Source organism: Pseudorca crassidens, chromosome 5 (assembly GCF_039906515.1).
Source record: "Pseudorca crassidens isolate mPseCra1 chromosome 5, mPseCra1.hap1, whole genome shotgun sequence".
Lineage (NCBI taxonomy): Eukaryota > Metazoa > Chordata > Mammalia > Artiodactyla > Delphinidae > Pseudorca > Pseudorca crassidens.
In genome coordinates, this window is record NC_090300.1 from 63,215,153 (window position 1) to 63,237,064 (window position 21,912).

A 21,912-nucleotide genomic window follows, 5' to 3' on the forward strand; every position below is an offset into this window, starting at 1 on the left:
AAAGGGCTCCATGGGGATAAAGGGAGATCATGTAAAGAGGCATAAGTTCCAGCTGTTGGAACTTAGGCAGTCTAACTACTGAGTGGAACAGATGATACATTCCAGGAGGTTCTTCCCTTGGGCCATGTGAATTTTAAGACTGAAATATCCAGCAGGATAAAAATAGGTTCTGAATAAAATTACAGCATATAGAAGATGAATAAATTTAGCTGTAATAAAACAGACTGCATTATCTTTTAGTCAGTTTTTACATAAAGCAAACACTATTATTAACCTCCCCGCTTAAGCATTTCAGAGGAAAATTTTTTACTTGATTTTTCAGGTTTCTTACAAGTTAGTTTATTACACCAATATGGGGAATTAATCAAAACAAAATTATATTTTATTTCCAAATAGATTTTAAACTCCTTAAGGACACGGACCATTTTTTTTCCTTTCTTGTATTTCATCCACTGATTATGTAAAGGAATATAAAGGATACTCAAATTGTGTGCTTATTAACATAAAAATAACGAATGAATGAAAATTAGTTTTATAAGCATAGAAAATGTCTTAAGCTTTTGGTTAGTCTTCAGTGTCTTTATTACTGGGTCTGCAGAAATAACCAAAAATTTCAAACTGTTCCTTGGAAATTGATCTACCTCTCTTGTGTATCCCACTGATAACCACCAGCAGCTTATACGAATCATATAGAAAGGCACTGAGACCTTCCATTTGCACAAGAGGGAGATTTTATTTCTTAATCTTGTCTTCTCTTCCTTGGCTTTCCTGTCATTGCTAGTAACTTTTTATGATCACCAGCAGTTTCTCTTAAATAGCATTCTGTTACTCAGACACCTCAACTGCAGCCATCTCTTTATAGGATATCATGAATGTTTTAGTTAGTTTGGGTTGAGAATTTCCCAGTCTTGCTTTTTTCCTTTTTCTTTATTCACTGCTTGACCCCATTGTTTCAGTTTCCAGTAAGTCTTGTCACTTCTACTAATAAGAAAGAATGGAGTCACACTGCCTTGGATCCCACACTTCATGAGGAACAGGTCTGCTAGCTATACATAAAGCTTTCAATTCATAAAGCTTCTTGAAAAAGAAGTTGTCAAAATGACATTGGCAGTGACTGAGTAATTTGAAAAATTAAAGTACTTCCTAAGGGTCAGTTTAGGGAATCTTTGCTTTAATCTTTCTGAGATAATTACTTATCAAAATGAAAAATCCTTGGGATAAAGGCATTTTCAAACTATGGGCAAGAACCTAGGGGATGCTTTCTTATAGCCTTAAGATACAGAGCAAAGGATGCTATTACTTTTTGAGTAAATAAAGTTTGAACTTTACTTACATGAATTGCTACATCCCCTCACCTTTGGCCAGAAGATTATTCTTGTAAAAGCATATATGTTATTATGTTATTTCACACTGCAAAGACAGAAATATTTTGTAAGTTATATATCTCTTCAATCTTATGTCACTCCAGTTTTATTAGTATTTTTTCATGATAATCCTCATAATACTAAATATGCATGTATGTGTTTGGGTATGCACTTATCCATTCATATGCACCCTTGTGAGATGTGAGCTTCTTTTTTTAATTCTTTATTAACCAAAGAGGATCATACATTTTCCCCCAAAATAAGTCAAAGAGAATCATAACATTTTAATGCTGCAAAGTTCCCCAGAGATCTTATAGTTCAAGGTCTTCATTTTACAGATGAAGCAACCAAGGCCCAGAGGTTAAATGACTAGGCAACTATTATAGAGAGAAATTTAAATGGCATTGCAAGCCTCAAAACAGCTCATTCGTTGGCCTGCAATGACCCTAGTCCTCTCCCACCTGGTCTAATATTCCCATAAGTTTCACAATGCCTGACACTTGAAGTACTTATATCAATTAATCAACAGGGATTGAGTAAGTGGAATCACTGTTCTTTTATGGACATTGTTAAAATTGGGGCTGGAATGAACTAAGCATGATTTGCCTTTGCTACCCCTTTCAATCTCTTTCTTACTCCCTTGCTTTTTTCTTCTGCAGCCTCAGAGGACTCTTTAGCTTCTGAAGTCGGCTCCCAGCACCACTCCTACTCGGGTTTTTAATTCCCAGCAGTGACCCAGATCTTTCTACATTACCTCACTGACTAGCCAAACTTATATGACTTGTGTTCTATTAATCCATGTAACCAGGCCCTGTTATGGTAAACTACAATTTAGAGGCCACTATCATTTTCCCCAAGCTTTCAAATAATTCACTAATCTGTAACTTGCTAGCACTTCAAATACTGAGGCATAGTATAAGACTCTCTATATCTTAAGGCCTTAAATATAGATCCTTAAAATGGAGTAATTCTGGAACAGCAGTGACTCATAGGTAAAGATGTCCCTTTCCCAAACTCAACCCTTCAACAGTATACATCAACTGCCCCTAGCTGTCTCCCATAAGAACTTAACAGTAACTTTTTCTCCTTGACATTCTCCTGTGTTAGTTGCAAGGATTCAAGTGAGGAACATTTTAGCTCTTCATGCAAAAAAAGAAGCTTATGGGAGCTTCCCTGGTGGGAACTAAGCCTGTGCACCACAACTACTGAGCCTGCACTCTAGAGCCCACGAGCCACAACTACTGAGCCCGCATGCTGCCAACTACTGAAGCCCGCGCTCTAAAGCCTCTGCTCCTCAACAAGAGAAGCCACTGAAGTGAGAAGCCTGCACACCACAACGAAGAGTAGCCCCCACTCGTTGCAACTAGAAAAAGCCCACATGCAGCAATGAAGACCCAACACAGCAAAAAATAAATAAATAAAATAAATTTATTTTTTAAGAAAAGCTTATCAACTTTTTCTCTGGCTAATCTAAATTCTCTCTATTTTAAAGTATCAATATGTTATTCATTCTTCCCAATATATGTTTGGTTTGGTTTGGTTGGGTTTTTTAAGGCCAGCTGAAGTTACTTTTTTTTTTTAATTTTTGAACTTTATTTTTTTATACAGCAGGTTATTAGTCATCAATTTTATACACATCAGTGTATACATATCAATCCCAATCGCCCAATTCAACATACCATCATCTCCATCCTCCCATGGCTTTCCCCCCTTGGTGTCCATACGTTTGTTCTCTACATCTGTCTCAATTTCTGCCCTACAACCGGTTCATCTGTACCATTTTTCTAGGTTCCACATACATGCGTTAATATACAATATTTGATTTTCTCTTTCTGACTTACTTCACTCGGTAGGACACTCTCTAGATCCATCCACGTCTCAACAAATGACCAAATTTCATTCATTTTTATGGCTGAGTAATATTCAATTGTATATATGTATCACATCTTCTTTATCCATTCATCTGTCGATGGGCATTTAGGTTGCTTCCATGACCTGGCTGTTGTAAACAGTGCTACAATGAACATTGGGGTGCATGTGTCTTTTTGAATTATGGTTTTCTCTGGGTATATACCCAGGAGTGGGATTGCTGGATCGTATGGTAATTCTATTTTTAGTTTTTTAAAGAACATCCTCACTATTCTCCATAGTGGCTGTATCAATTTACATTCCCACCAACTGTGCAAGAGGGTTCCCTTTTGTCCACACCCTCCCCAGCATTTGTTGTTTGCAGATTTTCTGATACCCATTCTAACTGGTGTGAGGTGATACCTCATGGTAGTTTTAGATTTGGATTTCTCTAATAATTAGTGATGTTGAGCAGCTTTTCATATACTTCTTGGCCATCTGTATGTCTTCTTTGGAGAAACATCTATTTAGGTCTTCTGACCATTTTTGGATTGGGTTGTTTTTTTTAATATTGAGCTGCATGAGTTGTTTATAAATTTTGGAGATTAACCCTTTGTCCGTTGATTCATTTGCAAATTTTTTTCCCATTCTGAGGGTTGTCTTTTTGTCTTGTTTCTAGTTCCTTTGCTGTGCAAAAGCTTTGAAGTTTCATTAGGTCCAATTTGTTTATTTTTCTTTTTACTTCCATTACTCTAGTAGGTGGATCAAAAAAGATCTTGCTGTGATTTATGTCAAACAATGTTCTTCCTGTGTTTTCCTCTAAGAGTTTTATAGTGTCTGGTCTTACATTTAGGTCTCTAACACATTTTGAGTTTATTTTTGTGTATGGTGTTAGGGAGTGTTCTAATTTCATTCTTTTACATGTAGCTGTCCAGTTTTCCCAGCACCACTTATTGAAGAGACTATCTTTTCTCCATTGTATATCCTTGCCTCCTTTGTCATAGATTAGTTGACCATAGGTTCGTGGGTTTATCTCTGGGCTTTCTATCTTGTTCCATTGATCTATGTTTCTGTTTTTGTGCCAGTACCATGTTGTCTTGATTACTGTAGCTTTGTAGTATAGTCTGAAGTCAGGGACTCTGATTCCTCCTGCTCTGCTTTTTTCCCTCAAGACTGCTTTGGCTATTCAGGGTCTTTTGTGTCTCCGTACAAATTTTAAGATTTTTTTGTTTTAGTTCTGTAAAAAATGCCATTGGTAGCTTGATAGGGATTGCATTGAATCAGTAGATTGCTTTAGGTAGTATAGTTATTTTCACAATATTGATTCTTCCAATCCAAGAATATGGTATATCTCTGTTGGTATCATCTTTAATTTCTTTCATCAGTGTCTTATAGTTTTCTGCATACAGGTCTTTTGTCTCCCTAGGTAGGTTTATTCCTAGGTATTTTATTCTTTTTGTTGCAGTGGTAAATGGGAGTGTTTCCTTAATTTCTCTTTCAGATTTTTCATCATTAGTGTACAGGAATGCAAAAGATTTCTGTGCATTAATTTTGTATACTGCAACTTTACCAAATTCATTGATTAGCTCTAGTAGCTTTCTGGTGGCACTTTTAGGGTTCTCTCTGTATAGTATCATGTCATCTGCAAACAGTGACAGTTTTACTTCTTCTTTTCCAATTTGTATTCCTTTTATTTCTTTTTCTTCTCTGATTGCCATGGCTAGGACTTCCAAAACTATGTTGAATAATAGTGCTGAGAGTGCACATCCTTGTCTTGTTCCTGATCTTAGAGGAAATGCTTTCAGTTTATCAACATTGAATGATGATTGCTATGGGTTTGCCATATATGGCCTTTATTATGTTGAGGTAGGTTCCCTCTATGTCCACTTTCTCGAGAGTTTTTATCATAAATTGGTGTTGAATATTGTCAAAAGCTTTTTCTGCATCTATTGAGATTATCTTATGGTTTTTATTCTTCATTAATATGGTGTATCACATTGATTGATTTGCGTAAACTGAAGAATCCTTGCATCCCTGGGATAAATCCCACCTGATCATGGTGTATGATCCTTTTAATGTGTTTTGGATTCTCCTTGCTAGTATTTTGTTAAGAATTTTTGAATCTATATTGATCAGTGATAGTGGTCTGTAATTTTCTTTTTTTGTAGTATCTTTGTCTGCTTTTGGTATCAGGGTGATGGTGGCCTCATAGAATGACTTTGGGAGTGTTTCTTCCTCTGCAATTTTTTGGAAGAGTTTGAGAAGGATGGGTGTTAGCTCTTCTCTAAATGTTTGATACAATTCACCTGAGAAGCCATCTGGTCCTGGGCTTTTGTTTGTTGGAAGATTTTTAATCACAGTTTCAATTTCTTTACTTGTGACTGGTCTGCTCATATTTTCTATTTCTTCCTCATTCAGTCGTGGAGGGTTATACCTTTCTAAGAATGTGTCCATTTCTTCCAGGTTGTCCATTTTATTGGCATAGAGTTGCTTGTAGTAGTCTCTTAGGATGCTTTGTATTTCTGCGGTGTCTGTTGTAACTTCTCCTTTTTCATTTCTAGTTTTATTGATTTGGGTCCTCTCCCTCTTTTTCTTGATGAGTCTGGCTAATGATTTATCAATTTTGTCTATCTTCTCAAAGAACCAGCTTTTAGTTTTATTGATCTTTGCTATTGTTTTCTTTGTTTCTATTTTATTTATTTCTGCTCTGATCTTTATGAGTTCTTTTCTTCTGCTAATTTTGGGTTTTGTTTGTTCTTCTTTCTCTAGTTCCTTTAGGTGTAATTAGATTGTTTATTTGAGATTTTTCTTATTTCTTGAGGTAGGCTTGTATAGCTATAAACTTCTCTCTTAGAACTGCTTTTGCTGCATCCCATAGGTTTTGGATCATTGTGTTTTCCTTGTCATTTGTTTCTAGATATTTTTTGATTTCCCCTTTGACTTCTTCAGTGATCGCTTGGTTATTTACTAACATTTTGTTTAGCCTCCATGTGTTTGTGATTTTTACGGTTTTTTCCCTGTAATTCATTTCTAATCTCATATTGTTGTGGTCAGAAAAGATGCTTGATATGATTTCAATTTTCTTAAGTTTACTGAGGCTTGATTTGTGACCCAAGATGTGATCTATACTGGAGAATGTTCCGTGTGCACTTGAGAAGAAAGTGTAATCTGCTGTTTGGGGATGGAATGTCCTCTAAATATCAATTAAATCTATCTGGTCTATTGTGTCATTTAAAGCTTCTGTTTCCTTATTTATTTTAATTTTGGATGATCTGTCCATTGGTGTAAGTGAGGTGTTAAGTCCCCCATTATTATTGTGTTACTGTCGATTTCTTCTTTTAGAGCTGTTAGCAGTTGCCTTATGTATTGAGGTGTTCCTATGTTGGGTGCACATATATTTATAATGGTTATATCTTCTTCTTGGATTGATCCCTTGACCATTATGTAGTGCCCTTCCTTGTCTCTTGTAACATTCTTTATTTTAAAGTCTATTTTATCTGATATGAGTAGTGCTACTACAGCTCTCTTTTGATTTCCATTTGCATGGAATATGTTTTTTCATCCCCTCACTCTCAGTCTGTATGTGTCCCTAGGTCTGAAGTGGGTCTCTTGTAGACAGCATATAGATGGGTCTTGTTTTTGTATCCATTCAGCAAGCCTGTGTCTTTTGGTTGGAGCACTTAATCCATTCAAGTTTAAGGTAATTATCAATATGCATGTTCCTATGACCATTTTCTTAATTGTTTTGGGTTTGTTCTTGTAGGTCCTTTTCTTCTCTTGTGTTTCCCACTTAGAGAAGTTCCTTTAGTATTTGTTGTAGAGCTGGTTTGGTTGTGCTGAATTCTCTTAACTTTTGCTTGTCTGTAAAGCTTTTCATTTCTCCATCAAATCTGAATGAGATCCTTGTCGGGTAGAGTAATCTTGGTGTAGGTTCTTCCTTTTCATCACTTTAACTATATCATGCCACCCCCTTCTGGCTTGTAGAGTTTCTGCTGAGAAATCAGCTGTTAACTTTATGGGAGTTCCCTTGTATGTTATTTGTCATTTTTCCCTTGCTGCTTTCAATAATTTTTCTTTGTCTTTAATTTTTGCCAATTTGATTACTATGTGTCTCGGCGTGTTTCTCCTTGGGTTTATCCTATATGGGACTCACTGCGCTTCCTTGACTTGGGTGGCTATTTCCTTTCCCATGTTAGGGAAGTTTTCGACTATAATCTCTTCAAATATTTACTCTGGCCTTTCTCTCTTTCTTCTCCTTCTGGGACCCCTATAATATGAATGTTGTTATGTTAATGTTGTCCCAGAGGTCTCTTAGGCTGTCTTCCTTTCTTTTCATTCTTTTTTCTTTATTCTGTTCTGCAGCAGTGTATTCCACCATTCTGTCTTCCAGGTCACTTATCCATTCTTCTGCCTCAGTTATTCTGCTATTGATTCCTTCTAGTGTAGTTTTCATTTCAGTTATTGTATTGTTCATCTCTGTTTGTTTGTTCTTTAATTCTTCTAGGTCTTTGTTAAACATTTCTTGCATCTTCTTGAGCTTTGCCTCCATTCTTTTTCTGAGGTCCTGTATCATCTTCACTATCATTATTCTGAATTCTTTTTCTGGAAGGCTGCCTATCTCCACTTCATTTAGTTGTTTTTCTGGGGTTTTGTCTTGTTCCTTCATCTGGTACATAGCCCTCTGCCTTTTCATCTTGTCTATCTTTCCGTGAATGTGGTTTTTGTTCCACAGGCTGCAGGATTGTAGTTCTTGCTTATGCTGTGTGCCCTCTGGTGGATGAGGCTATCTAAGAAGCTTGTGTAAGTTTCCTGATGGGAGGGACTGGTGGTGGGTAGAGCTGACTGAGCTGAAGTTTCTTGATCTTAATAATATAGACAATTATATTCACCTAGTAATAGTGACAAAAACAATTACAATAGCAAAACATTTACTGAATGCTTTGTATGTATCAGTTTGCTAAACAAATAATTTACATGCTTTGTCTCATGTAATCATTTCAACAACACTTTGACTTATATGCTATTAATAGCTCTTGTTTTGTTGATGTGGAAACTGCTGGGTTTGTGATCTTGGGAAAATTACTTACCTTTCTGGGTTTCTCTAAAATGAGAATGATAACAATAACAATTTCATTAAGGATTCAATGAAATAGTTACATTTGATGTTTATCATGGTGCCTGACATATAGTGTTTCATAAGTTATAGCATTTATTAAGTAAGTTGTCCTAGGTCATACAGCTAGTAACTGGTAGGGCCAGGGATCAAAACAAGGCAGTCAGCCTCCAGAGATATACTCTACTGTCTCTAAAATGGTAAGCACAAAGCACTTACAAAGGTGGTTATTATGAAACATGACTAGCCTAGATTCTGAAACATGAAAACAGCTATCTCTTATAGTTTGCTTTTCCCAAAAGAACTTTAAATTTAATCCCTTAAATTTTTATTTTTAGTTTTGCTAGATCCTTTAACAAATTTAAATTTGAACAAATTTAAAGGACTTCAGTAGCAGTCTTACATTTATTTAAATACGTTATAAAGGCTGACACAGAGATGTTGTCAAAGAAAAACTTAAGTCCAAGACAAAAGTAACAAAGGCATAAACTTGTAGCAAGGAAACGCATATTTTTTTATTTTTATTTATTTTTGGTTGTGTTGGGTCTTCGTTGCTGCATGCAGGCTTTCTCTAGTTGGCAGCGAGCAGGGGCCACTCTTCAGTGCAGTACACAGGCTTCTCATTGCAGTGGCTTCTCTTGTTGCAAAGCACAGGCTCTAGGCATGCGGGATTCAGTAGTGTGGCATGTGAGCTCAGTAGTTGTGGCTCATGGGCCCTGGAGTGCAGGCTCAGTAGTTGTGGTGCACAGGCTTAGTTGCTCCACAGCATGTGGGACCTTCCCGGATCAGGGATCAAACCTGTGTCCCCTGCATTGGCAGGCCGTTTCTTATCCACTGCACCACCAGGGAAGCCGACACATTTATTTTTTTTATTGAAGTATAGTTGATTTACAATATTGTGTTAGTTTCAGGTGTACAGTAAAGTGATTCAGTTACATATATATTTTCAGATTATTTTCCATTATAGGTTATTACAAAATATTGAATATAGTTCCCTGTGCTATCTAGTAAATCATTGTTGTTTATGTATTTTATGTATGGTAGTTTGTATCTATTAATCTCATACTCCTAATTTATCCCTCCCCTCCTCCCTTTCCTCTTTGGTAACCATAAGTTTGTTTCCTATGGAAGTCTGTTTGTTTTGTATATAGACTTATTTGTATTATTTTTTAGATTCCACATATAAGTGATATCATACGGTATTTGTCTTTCTCTGTCTGACTTAGTTCACTTAATAGGATATTCTCTAGATCCACCCATGTTGCTGCAAATGGCAATATTTCATTCTTTTTTATGGTTGAGTAATATTCCATTTTATATATATATATATATATATATATATATATATATATATATATATATAAAAGCCAATTGTCTGTTGATAGGCACTTGGGTTGCTTCCATGTCTTGCTACTGTAAATAGTGCTGCTATGAACATAGGGGCATATGTATCTTTTGGAATTAGAATTTTCATCTTTTCCAGATATATGCTCGTGGGCCCTAGAGTGCAGGCTCAGTAGTTGTGGTGCACAGCCCTAGCTCAGGAGTGAGATTACTGGATCATGTGGTAACTCTGTTTTTAGTTTTTAAAGGAACCTCCACACTGTTTTACATAGTGGCTGCACCAATTTACATCCCCATCTACAGTGCAGAAGAGTTCCCTTTTCTCCGCACCCTCTCCAGCATTTATTATTTGTAGACTTTTTGATGATAGCCATTTTGACCTGTGTGAAGTGGTAGCTCATTGTGGTTTTGATGTGCATTTCTCTAATAATTAGAGATGTTGAGCATCTTTTTATGTGCCTGCTGGCTATCTGTATGTCTTCTTTGGAGAAATGTCTATTTAGGTCTTCTGCCCTAACATTTTTCACAGCACTGGAACAGATGACACTAAAATTTATATGGAACTATGAAAGCCCCAGAATTGACAAACAAAATCCTTAGGAAAAAGAACAAAACTGGAGGCATAACCCTTCCAGACTTCAGACAATACTACAAAGCTACAGTAACCAAAACAGCATGGTATTGGCACAAAAACAGACATACTGTAGAGATCACTGGAACAGAATAAAGAGCCCAGAAATAAACCCACACACCTATAGTCAATTAATCTATGACAAAGGAGTCAAGAATATACAAGTTATAGCATTTATTAAGTAAATTGTCCTAGGTCATACAGCTAGTAACTGTATGAGAAAAAACAGTCTTTTCAGCAAGTGGTGTTTGGAAAGCTGGAGTGCTACTTGTAAATCAATAAAATTAGAACACTCCTTCACAACATCTACAAAAATAAACTCAAAATTGTTTCAATACCTAATTATAAGACATGACACCATAAAACTCCTAGAAGACAATATAGGCAAAACGTTCTCAGACATAAATCATAGCAATATTTTCTTAGATCACTCTGCCAAGGCAAGGGAAATAAAAGAAAAAATAAGTAAATGGGAGTTAATCAAATGTAAAAGCTTTTGCACACAAAGGAAACCATCAACAAACGAAAAGACAACCTACAGAATGGGAGAAAATATTTGCAAATGATGCAACTGACAAGGGGTTAATATCCAAAAGATACAGACAGCTCATACAACTCACTATCAAAAAAAACAAACAATCCAATCAAAAAATGGAAAGAAGGAAACTCATCTTTTGTTTCAGCAGAGGTTCAAAAATTTTGGAAAGAAGACAAAGTTTAATAGAGGAAATACTGAGACAATCTCTGATTGGCAAGTGTCCTATGAAGGTGGGATTTTTGGAAGTTAGGTAGACTTTCTAATTGGTCTTCAGATAAACTGATAGTCCTTGGTTGACTATAAAAAGGCAAGAAGAAGTTTAGGGAAGTTTCAAAAAGACGAAGGACTGTTTGGTGTTTTGGGTAGAGGATGATCAGTGGCCCAGCATTTCCTGGAACAAGTGGAGTTGATAGTGGTTTATGGCAAGTCATTTCTCAATATTCCCAACTGATCCTCATCAGAACCCTGCGAGGAAGACAGGGCAGCTATTATTACTCCCTCCACTGCTACTGAAGAAATAGTAGCTGACGCATTAAGGTTGCAAAGCCACATAGCTATTAAAGTGGTGAAGAACTTGGACTACAGTCTAGGTATTCTCATACCCTGTTCATTGTTATTTCCACCATATCACACTAATTCTATATTTCTTTTGCCAATTTAGACATTTTTGATTATGAAAAATTTTTTTGATTAAGAAAAGTAGGAATTCTTTATTTAATAGGGAATCAAAAGATATTTTCACCATGTACTAGAGAAATTATTTGGAAATCATTTTATTCCAACTGGCCATTAGAAGGGAGTTTATTTTCAGAAGATAAAAGGTACATACAAGTGTTATTTAAAAGTTTCTCATGTTGACATCTAGAATTTGCTAACCTGATATTTTGCCTCCTCTAAATATCTCTTAAAGTTATGTACAAACTGTGTAAGCACTATCCATTTTATACGTAAATGTATTTTATGTATAAAACATAGTTTTCTTGCCTTTAACCTTTTATAATGCTTACTCTGCACTTCTTATTCCTCTTTGACAGCTAAAGCTATTGACTGCAAAGAAATCTTTCTTGTAACTGGTGAAGTGGTCCGTTAAACACAAGGGGACTTTTCCTCTCTACATACAATCTCTTTTCCATTCTTGTAAAATCAAGCCTCAAGAAATTTCTCCTTGCTCAAAAATAGTATGACATTCTGGAGAACTGAGTGGATTGAGGTCATTTAGGTGCCTGAGCAACAGAACAAGCACCAGGAGATTTGCATATTGGTTTTAATGAATATCTTTAAAATACATCTGCATATTTCATATTCATAAACCTTTGTGTGCATCAAACAACTAGCCTTAGTAACTACAGAACAAAATTCAAGCTGGGACCCCCACAATCTCCATCACTTCATCCTCTTTCTCTCTACCTCTAGCCTCATCAGTGTGAAGATTACTGATGCCGGCAAGTGAATAAAAAGAATTAAAGTCAGCATTTCAAAGAAAATTACATTCATTTTCATTATTGAAATTAGTGGTAATTACTATAATCCATCTTTGTTAATGCAAATACATTTTCTGGAAATTGCAAAGAAACTGTTGATTAAGATTTAAATTAAAAATCTATAGGGGAAGGCTAGTATAACCTCTGAGGGTTGTTTTTCACTCAATTGCTTATTTTTTCAGAAAGGAATATGGTTTATAATTTGACATTAGCATGAATCAAAGAAAAATAAGATGAGGATTCCAAAGTATCAAAACTATAAAGGCAAACTAAACCTTTTCTGTTTTTAATGTGAATAGTTTGGGGAAGGGAGAAGAGAAAAGAGCAATGAGCTGCCTGTTCCTGAGGCAGTGCTTTGTTGACTACTGAGAGAAACAAGCCAGGCACTGAAGCCAAGACATGGGAGGGAACATGGCTTTCGTTTGTGCTTTGATTTCAAGCTAAAATTTTTGTAGATTAATGGAAGTGAAGGATTAGTTAGGAGGTAATGGACTGTACCTTAAACATTTATCTCTGCACTTCTTTTTTCTAAATTATCATCTTTAAAATAGTGGTAGCTAAACTCAACTACTCAAAAGCAAAGCTTATTTTTATATAAAAATAAATACATAGAAAAATAATAATTATATCATGGAGACACAAGAAGAATACTATGACTTAGAAATCCTAGAGAATGGTTCTCTAATTTTAGCTTTTCCTTTTGGAACTAACAGAAGTAGGAGCTATTGTTACCTGGTGGCAGTGTTTCTAGGTAAAGAAATAATCTCTTTGAAAAAATATTAACTTCTGAAATATAGAATCTAAAAGTAAAGACATGAAGTGATGTCTCATGGATTGCCAAGACATATCTTTTTTGCCTGGGTTGAATGATGATGTGCTTGTCTGAGGTCTCCCTTCATTTACTTTCCCCCCGCCACCACCCAAATTAGTTAAATCTGAAAGCATCATTGTAATGATCTAGCCTAAAGTTAAGTATGTTTACTTGGCTTAGGTGAGAACTCTACAAAGTAACTGGAGGGTCAACTTGTAGAGCAGTTAATTGGTTCATTAAATAACTACTTAATTTAATTAAATAAAACTCAATTAATAGGGATGTAAAGTGGATGATTTAATGATTTCATCCATATTGCAACCAAACTGAATGGCCATGTGGCGCACATATTTATTGCTCAGTGACTGGCCATTAAGACAAGCAAGGGAGTTAGATCAATATGGTGTAGTAGGACGATGCACAGCTCACCTCCCCCCAACAAACACATCAAAAATACATCTACTTGTGGAACAATTCTCAATGAAAACTAACTGAAGACTGGCAGAAAGACTCCTGTACAACCAAGGCTGTAAGAAAGATCCACACAGAATTGGGTAGGAAGGAAAGTAAAGCAATCAGGTCAGGACCTGTGCCCCTGAGAGGGGTCTTACAGGAAATGGGAGATTACATGAGTGGAGATCCCTTAGGAATGAGCAGTTTGATCCACATATTGGGCACCCCAACCATGAGGTCCAACAAAGGGAAGATGAGACCCCTTGGCTTATTGAAGAGCCAGTGGGATTAACAGTAAGGCTATGGGAAGCCTGGACTCTACTCGGGAGGAGCACATTTGCACTTCCTTGCCCCCCAGTGCAGGGCAGAGAGTGTGGCTTGATAATGCAGGGGTGGCTGACTAGTTTCCTGCTACTGTCCCAGCACATGCTCTGGCCTGAGCTGAGCGAATGCTCCAGCACCTCTTGCCTCATGTGGCAGCTCCACACTGAAGCAAGAGCTGCCGTGACTAGGGAACAACCTCTGCCATGAGATGCTGAGGTGGCTCAAACGCGAAGTGGTGTCTGAGCAGGGAGGGGGCAGCCATTGCTGGCATTTACACTGGTGGTGCATCAGAGACAGTTGAGATATCTAAGGGCCACAGGACTTTCACAGCCCAGTGCCCCAGACCTCACCAAGTGCCCAAGCCAGCTCTTCTTGCTCCAGTGTTGCTGGGAGTGGGGAGAGCTCACACTTCAAGGGAACTGAGCCATCTTGGACCCGACCCTCAGGGCTTCTGCTCCAGGAACTTGTGACCTGACCCCACCCAATAGGGTGGTGATGGCCACTGACCAAAGGAGGAGCCCCAGAGCACACCAGGCTCTGGTTCTAGCCACTCCATCTCAAGTTCCACCTCCCACCAAGGTGATACCTTCCAGCACACCCTGAGGAAAGACACAACTTGTGTTCATGTAAAATTCAGCTCTCCCACCAAAGCCACTAGGCACGTACAGACTGTATAGGGACACTCCCACATAAGGACACACCTTCAAGACTGCAATAGGTAACTGTTCACCTAATTTCATAGAGACATAAAAAGTTAATTAAAATTAGAAGATGGAGTAATTTGTCTCAATTGAAAAAGCAAGAGAAAATGCTTGTAAAAAGCAAGTAATAAAACAATTTACTGGATTAAAAAATTCAAAACATTAGTAATAAGTATGCTAACTGAATTAGGGAAAAGAATAGATGAACACAGTGAAAATTTTGACAAGGAACTATGGAATACAAAAATAACCAGTCAGAACTGAAGAATACAATAACTGAAATGAAAAATATACTAGAAGGAATGAACAGCAGACTAGGTGATACAGAAGAATGCATAAGTGTTCTGGAATATAAAATAATGGAAATCACCCAATGAGAACAGCAAAAATAAATAAATAAACATTTAAAAATTAGAACAACTTAATGGATCTTTGGGATAATATCAAGCTTAACAACATTCACATTATAGGGGCCCAGAGGAGAAAAGAGAGAGAAGGGGATTAAAAATGTATTTAATGAAATTATGGCTTAAAACTTCCCAAAACTGAAGAAAGAAACAGATAGCCAGGTACAGGAAGCGCAGAGCAAGATGAATCCAAACAGACTCACAACAAGACATATCATAATTAAAATGGCAAAAGTTAAAGAGAGAATTCTAAAGGCAGCAAGAGAAAAACAGAGTCATATACAAGGGAACACCCATAGGCTATCAGCTGATTTTTCCACAGAAACTTTGCAGGCCAGAAATGAGTGGCATAAGCTGAGAGGGAAAAACCTGCAACCTAGGATACTCTACTCAGGAAGGTTATTATTTAGAATTGAAGGAGACATAAAGAACTTCTCAGGCAAGCAAAAACTGAAAGAGTTCAACAATACTAAACTGACGTGAAAGGCAACATTAAAGGGTCTTCTCTAAGTGGGAGAGAAAATGCTATAAGAAGTAAGTATCTATAGGAAAGGAAAAATTCCACTAGTAAAGGCAAATATATAGTAAAGGCTGAGAATCAACTACTTAAATAAGATAGCACAAAGATTAAAAGACAAAAAAATATAAAATTAACTATAACTACAATAATCAGTACAGGGATAAACAGGAAGATGTAAAATATGACATCAAAAACACAAAATGTGGGGAAGGAAGAAAAAAATGTATATCTTTTAGAATGTATTTGAACTCAAAGGACTGCTTGTTTAAAACTAATAGATATAGTTATAAGTCAACATATATGAACCCCATGGTAACCACAGGTTAAAAACATACAACAGGTATTCAAAAACAAGAACAAAAAAGGAACAAAAGCATACCACTAAAGAAAATCATTAAACCACAAGCAAAGAAACTAAAAGAAGAAAAGAACAGGGAAGAACTACAAAAAACAACTGGAAAACAAGTAATAAAATGGCAATAAGTACATACCTATGACTAATTAATTTAAATATCAATGGACTAAATGCTCCAATCAAAAGACATAGGGTGGCTGATTAAATTAAAAAAACAAGACCCACCTATACACTGCTTATAAAGACTCATTTCAGAACTAAAGCACACAGGCTGATAGTGAGGGGAAACAGATATTTCATGCAAATGGAAAAGATAAGAAAGCGGGGGTAGCAGTACTCATATCAGACAAAACAGACTTTAAGACAAAGTCTATAATAAAAGACAAAGAAGGGCATTATATAATGATAAAGGGATCAATACAAGAAGAGAATATTACACTCATTAACACTTATGCACTCAATACAGGAGCACCTAAATATATAAAGCAAATATTAAGAGACATTAAAGGGAGAAATTGACAATAATCCAATAACTGTAGGGGACTTTAACATCAATGGACAAATCATTCAGACAGAAAATCAATAAGGCAATAGTGGTCTTAAATGACAACATATACCAGTTGGACAAAATACATATTTACAGGACATTCCATCCAAAAATAGCAGAATACACATTCTTTTCAAGTACATGTGAACATTTTCCAGGAGATATCATACCCTAGGCCACAAAACAAGTCTAAACAACTTTAAGCAGATAGAAATTATATCAAGCATTTTTTCTGACCACAATGGTATGACACTAGAAATCAATTATAGGAAGAAAAATGGGTAAAGCACTAACATGTGAAGACTAAACAACATGTTGCTGTAAAACCAATGGGTCAATGAAGAAATCAAAAATAAAATCAGAAAATACCTCAAGACAAATGAAAATGGAAACAGAACTTTCCAAAATCTATGGGATGCAGCAAAAGAAGTGGTAAGGGGGAAGTTTATAGTGATTCAGGCCTTCCTCAAGAAACAAGAAAAGTCTCAAATAACCAACCCAAACTTCTGTCTAAAGGAATTAGAAAAAGAGGAATAAACAAAGCCCAAAGTCAGCAGAAGGAAAGAAATAATAAATATCAGAAAGGAAATAAATAAAATCAAGACCAAAAAAAAGCAATAGAATAGATCAGTGAAACCAAGAGCTGGTTTTCTGAAAAAATAAACAAAATTGATAAATCTTTAGCTGAGCTCAGCAAGAAAAAAAGAGAGGACCCAAATAAACAAAACAAGAAATGAAAGAGGAGAAATAACAACCAAAGAGATACAAAAAAAAAAAAAAATTGTAAGAGAATACTATGAACAGTTATATGTAAACAAATTGGACAACCTAGAAGAAATGGACAAATTTCTAGAAATATCCAACCTTCTAAGACTGAATCAGGAAGAAATACATAATCTGAACATACCGATCACTAGTAGTGAAACTGAATTTGTAATTTAAAAAAACAAAAGTCTAGGACTGGATGGCTTCAAAGGGGAATTCTACCAAACATACAAAGAAGACGGACTTGCCTGGTGGTCCAGTGGTTAAGACTCTGTGCTTCCACTGCAAGGGGCACAGGTGAAATCCCTGGTCTGGGAACTAGGATCCTGCATGCCACACGGCACAGCAAAAAATATCTATACATATATATAAAGAAGAGCTAATGCTTATCCTTCTCAGACTATTCCAAAAAATTGAAGAGTAGGGAACACTCCTAGCTTCATTCTACAAGGCCGCCATTATCCTGATACCAAAACCAAATAAAGACACTACAAAACAAGAGAATTACAAGCCAATATCTTCGATGAATATAGATGCTCAACAAAATATTAGCAAAGTGAATTCAACAACATATAAAATGGATTGGGACTTCCCTGGTGGCACAGTGGTTAAGAATCTGCTTGCCAGTGCAGGGGACATGGGTTTGATCCCTGGTCCAGGAAGATCCCACATGCTGCAGAGTAACTAAGCCTGTGTGCCAAAACTACTGAGCCTGCACTCTAGAGTCCACGAGCCACAGCTACAGAGCCCTCAAGCCACAACTACTGAACACTGTGTGCCTAGAGCCCGTGCTCTAAACAAGAGAAGCCACCGTAATGAGAAGCCCTCACGCAGCAGCAAAGACCCAATGCAGCCAAAAATAAATAAATAAAATTTTAAAATAAATAAATAAAATGGATCATGTGGGTTATTCTAGAGATGCAAGTATGGTTCAATATTCCCTAATTAATCGATGTGATACACCACATTAACAAACAGAAGGATAAAAACCACATGATCATCTCAATAGACACAGAAAAAGCATTTGACAAAATTCAACAACTACTCATGATGAAAACTCTCATCAAAGTTAGTATAGAGGGAACATATCTCAACATAATAAAGGCCATTTGTGACAGACCCACATCTAACACCATACTCAACAATGAAAAACTAAAAGCTTCTCCTCTAAAATCAGGAACATGATAAGGATGCCCACTCTCACCACTTCTATTTAACATAGTATAGGAAGTCCTAGCCACAGCAATCACACAAGAAAAAGAAACAAAAAGCATCCAAACTGGAAGGTAAGAAGTAAAACTGTCACTATTTGCAGACGACATGATACTATACATAGAAAACCCTAAAGTCCCCACCAAAAAACTATTAGAACTAATAAATGAATTCAGTGAAGTTGTAAGATACAAGATTAATATAGAAAAATCGGTTGCTTTTCTATACACTAATAATAAAATATCAAAAAGAGAAAGTAGAAAAACAATCTTGTTTAAAATTGCATCCAAAAAATTTTAAATACTCAGGAATAAACTTAACCAAGGAGGTAAAAGAACTATACTCTGAAAACTAAAAAACACTGATGAAGGAATTTGAAAGTGATACAAAGAAACGGAAAGATATCCCATGTTCTTGGATTGGAAGAATTAATATTGCCAAATGTTACCCAAAGCAATAGACAGATTTAACACAATCCCTATCTAAATACCAATTACATTTTTCACAGAACTAGAACAAATAATCCTAAAATCTATATGAAACTGCAAAAGACCCTAAATTGCTAAAGCAATCCTGAGAAGAAAGAACAAAGCTGGTGGCATCATGCTTCCTGATTTCAGACTATACTACAAAATTATAGTAACCAACAACATGGTAATGGCACAAAAACAGACACATAGATCAGTGAAACAGAACAGAGAGCCCAGAAATAAACCAATGCACCTATGGTCAATTAACCTATGACAAAGGAGGCAAGAATACACAACAAGGAAAAGACAATCTCTTCAATAAGCAGCATTCCATGTAAAAGAATGAAATCAGAACATTTTCTCATACCATGTACAAAAATAAACTCAAAATGGATTAAAGATCTAAATGTATAACTGGAAATCATAAAACTCCTAGAAGAAAACATAGGCAGAATACTCTCTGACATAAATCTTAGCAATATTTTTTTGGATCTGTCTCCTAAGTCAAAGGAAACAAAAGCATAAATAAACAAATGGGGCCTAATTAAGCTTAAAAACTTTTGCACAGCAGAGGAAACCACTGGCAAAATGAAAAGACACCTACTGAATGGGAAAAAATATTTGCAACTGATATGACTGATAAAGAGTTAATATCCAAAATATATAGACAGCTCATACAACTCGATATCAAGAAAACAAACAATCCAATTAAAAAATGGGCCAAAGACCTGAATCGACTTTTTTCCAATAGACATTTTTTTCATGTCTTAACAGGCACATGAAAAAATGCTCAACATTGCTAATCATCAGAGAAATGCAAATCAAAACCACAAGGAGATATCATCAAATGGCTATCATCAAAACTCTACAAATAACAAGTCTTGGCAAAGATGTGCACAAAAGGGAACCCTAAGCACACTGTTGGTAGAATTGTAAATTGTTGCAGCCACTATGGAAAACGGTATGGAAATTCCTCAAAAAAACCTAAAAAACAGAACTACCATATGGTCCAGCAATTCCACTGCTAACGTATATCTGAAGAAAACAAAAACACTAATTTGGAAAGATACATGCACTCCAATGCTCACAGCAGCATTATTTACAATAGCCAAGATATGGAAGCAACCTAAGTACCCATCAACAGATGAATGGATAAAGATGTGGCATGTATATGCAATGGAATATTACTCAGTCATAAAAAAATGAAATTCTGCCATTTGCAACAACATGGATGGACCTAGAGAGTATTATGCTTAGTGAAATAAGTCAGAGAAAGATAAATACTCTGTTATCATTTATATATGGAATCTAAAAAATAAAACAAACAAATGTGTATAACAAAACAGAAACAGATGCACAGATATAGAGAACAAACTAGTGGTTAACAGTGAGGAAAGGGAAGGAGGGACAGGAGAGTTAGGGATATGGGAATACGAGACACAAATTATTCTGTATAAAATAAGTAAGCAACGAGGATATACTGTACAGCATAGGGAAATACAACCATTATTTTGTAATAACTTTATATGGATTATAATCTATAAAAATATTGAATCACTGAAAAAAAGACAAGAAAATAATGAATATGGAACTTACCTATGAAGACTCTAATGTGACATTGTGAGGGCTTCCATTAGTGACCAAAAGCATATATATAGGTCAGGATTTTCTCTTTCTTCTATATTACTTTTCCCATACCACATAACTTTCAAATCACAAGTTAGGACTGAACTGTTTAAGGTTCAAAATTAGTGCTGAAATTTAGGCTGCCTACTAATTTTTGGTTGTCCCTTCAATAGTAAACCCAAGATCATATACAAGAAAAGAAAAACAACTAAATACCTAAACTGAAGTCATACTGTGTCAGGAATTTTGACTTACAGCATTAATTTAATCTTCACAATCATCCAGCCTGGAAAGTATTATTATCCCCATTGTCTAGAAGAGGAATTTCAGGCTAGGAGAAGTTAAGGAATCAGTCAAAAATACATGGGTATTAGGTGACAGAAGCAAGAGTCTCCTCCAACCACTCCCTTTCTCCAGTAGTTTTAAATTTTACATTTCAAAATAGAAATATCTTTTTTTCTGATGACATGATCATTGTAAAAATTAAAAGCATTCAGAGTTAAAGGATCACCTCTCTGTCAATTTACACACATACATACAAACATACACACACACCTCCAAAACTACCATACAGCAATCATGGCAGCTTCCCTCTAGTATCGCTGACTGTTAAATTCTTTTCATTTTTATTGAGCTGTAGTCAAATCTGCTCACTAAGACTACGCAGATAAATAACATTTTCCTTCTATGTTGAAAGCTTTTCCAATATTGTATTTGAAAACAATTCTCATGCCCCAACTTAGAATATTTTTTCTTTAGGTTTAACATGCCCAGTTCCTTCAACTCTCTCTCTCGCAAATGAAAGCATTTCCAGATCTATAATTTTCCTGGATTACTTCCTGGAATTGAACATAATATTCCAGATATAGATTGATCAGCTGCAGAATATATAACTCTCTTAATTTGAACACTCCATTTTAAAGCACTTTCTTGAGCATATGACCTTTAAGACTAAAATCTAAGTGTTCATTTACTTTCTGGGCATCTATATAAAATTTTTTACTTTTAATGAGTTTATAGCCAACTGAAAACACTAAGCAATTTTGCCAGATCTTCTTCTTTCTATATTTAAACATTGTTTGTCTTAATCTAAGTATGTATCCTCTATGTTAACTGAATCAGTTCTATGATCTATTATATTAGTTATCCCTTCCAGGTTATGTCATTTCCAATTGAACCCATTCACCTCCTATGTCTTCAGGTCACTAATAAAATGTCAATCAGGTCAGGACAAAATTCACAGCCCTGAAATTTGTCACTCAAAACACCCTTCCAACTCGATATCAATCCATTAATCAACTGCTTTGTGTACCATGCAATGGTGCAATAGGTAAAAATCGCTCATGGTATTGGTATTTTGAATTAGCTTAAATTCCCCATATTTTAAACAATGATTGTAGCA

At 35.9% G+C, this 21,912-nt stretch overlaps 1 long non-coding RNA gene across 8 annotated transcripts in view; it reads right to left on the reverse strand.

Annotated features, from left to right (window-relative positions):
* The window catches only part of LOC137224941 (uncharacterized), a 367,121-nt gene that overhangs the window by 224,295 nt on the left and 120,914 nt on the right, over positions 1–21,912 (reverse strand). For 3 of the 8 annotated variants that reach the window (XR_010943580.1, XR_010943581.1, XR_010943578.1), the window contains one exon: positions 1,334–1,410. The exons of 4 other annotated variants lie outside the window; for them this stretch is intronic. This is a non-coding gene — a long non-coding RNA (uncharacterized lncRNA). The remainder of the gene's footprint in view (positions 1–1,333; positions 1,411–21,912) is intronic. One more of the 8 variants, XR_010943579.1, reaches the window with a different exon arrangement.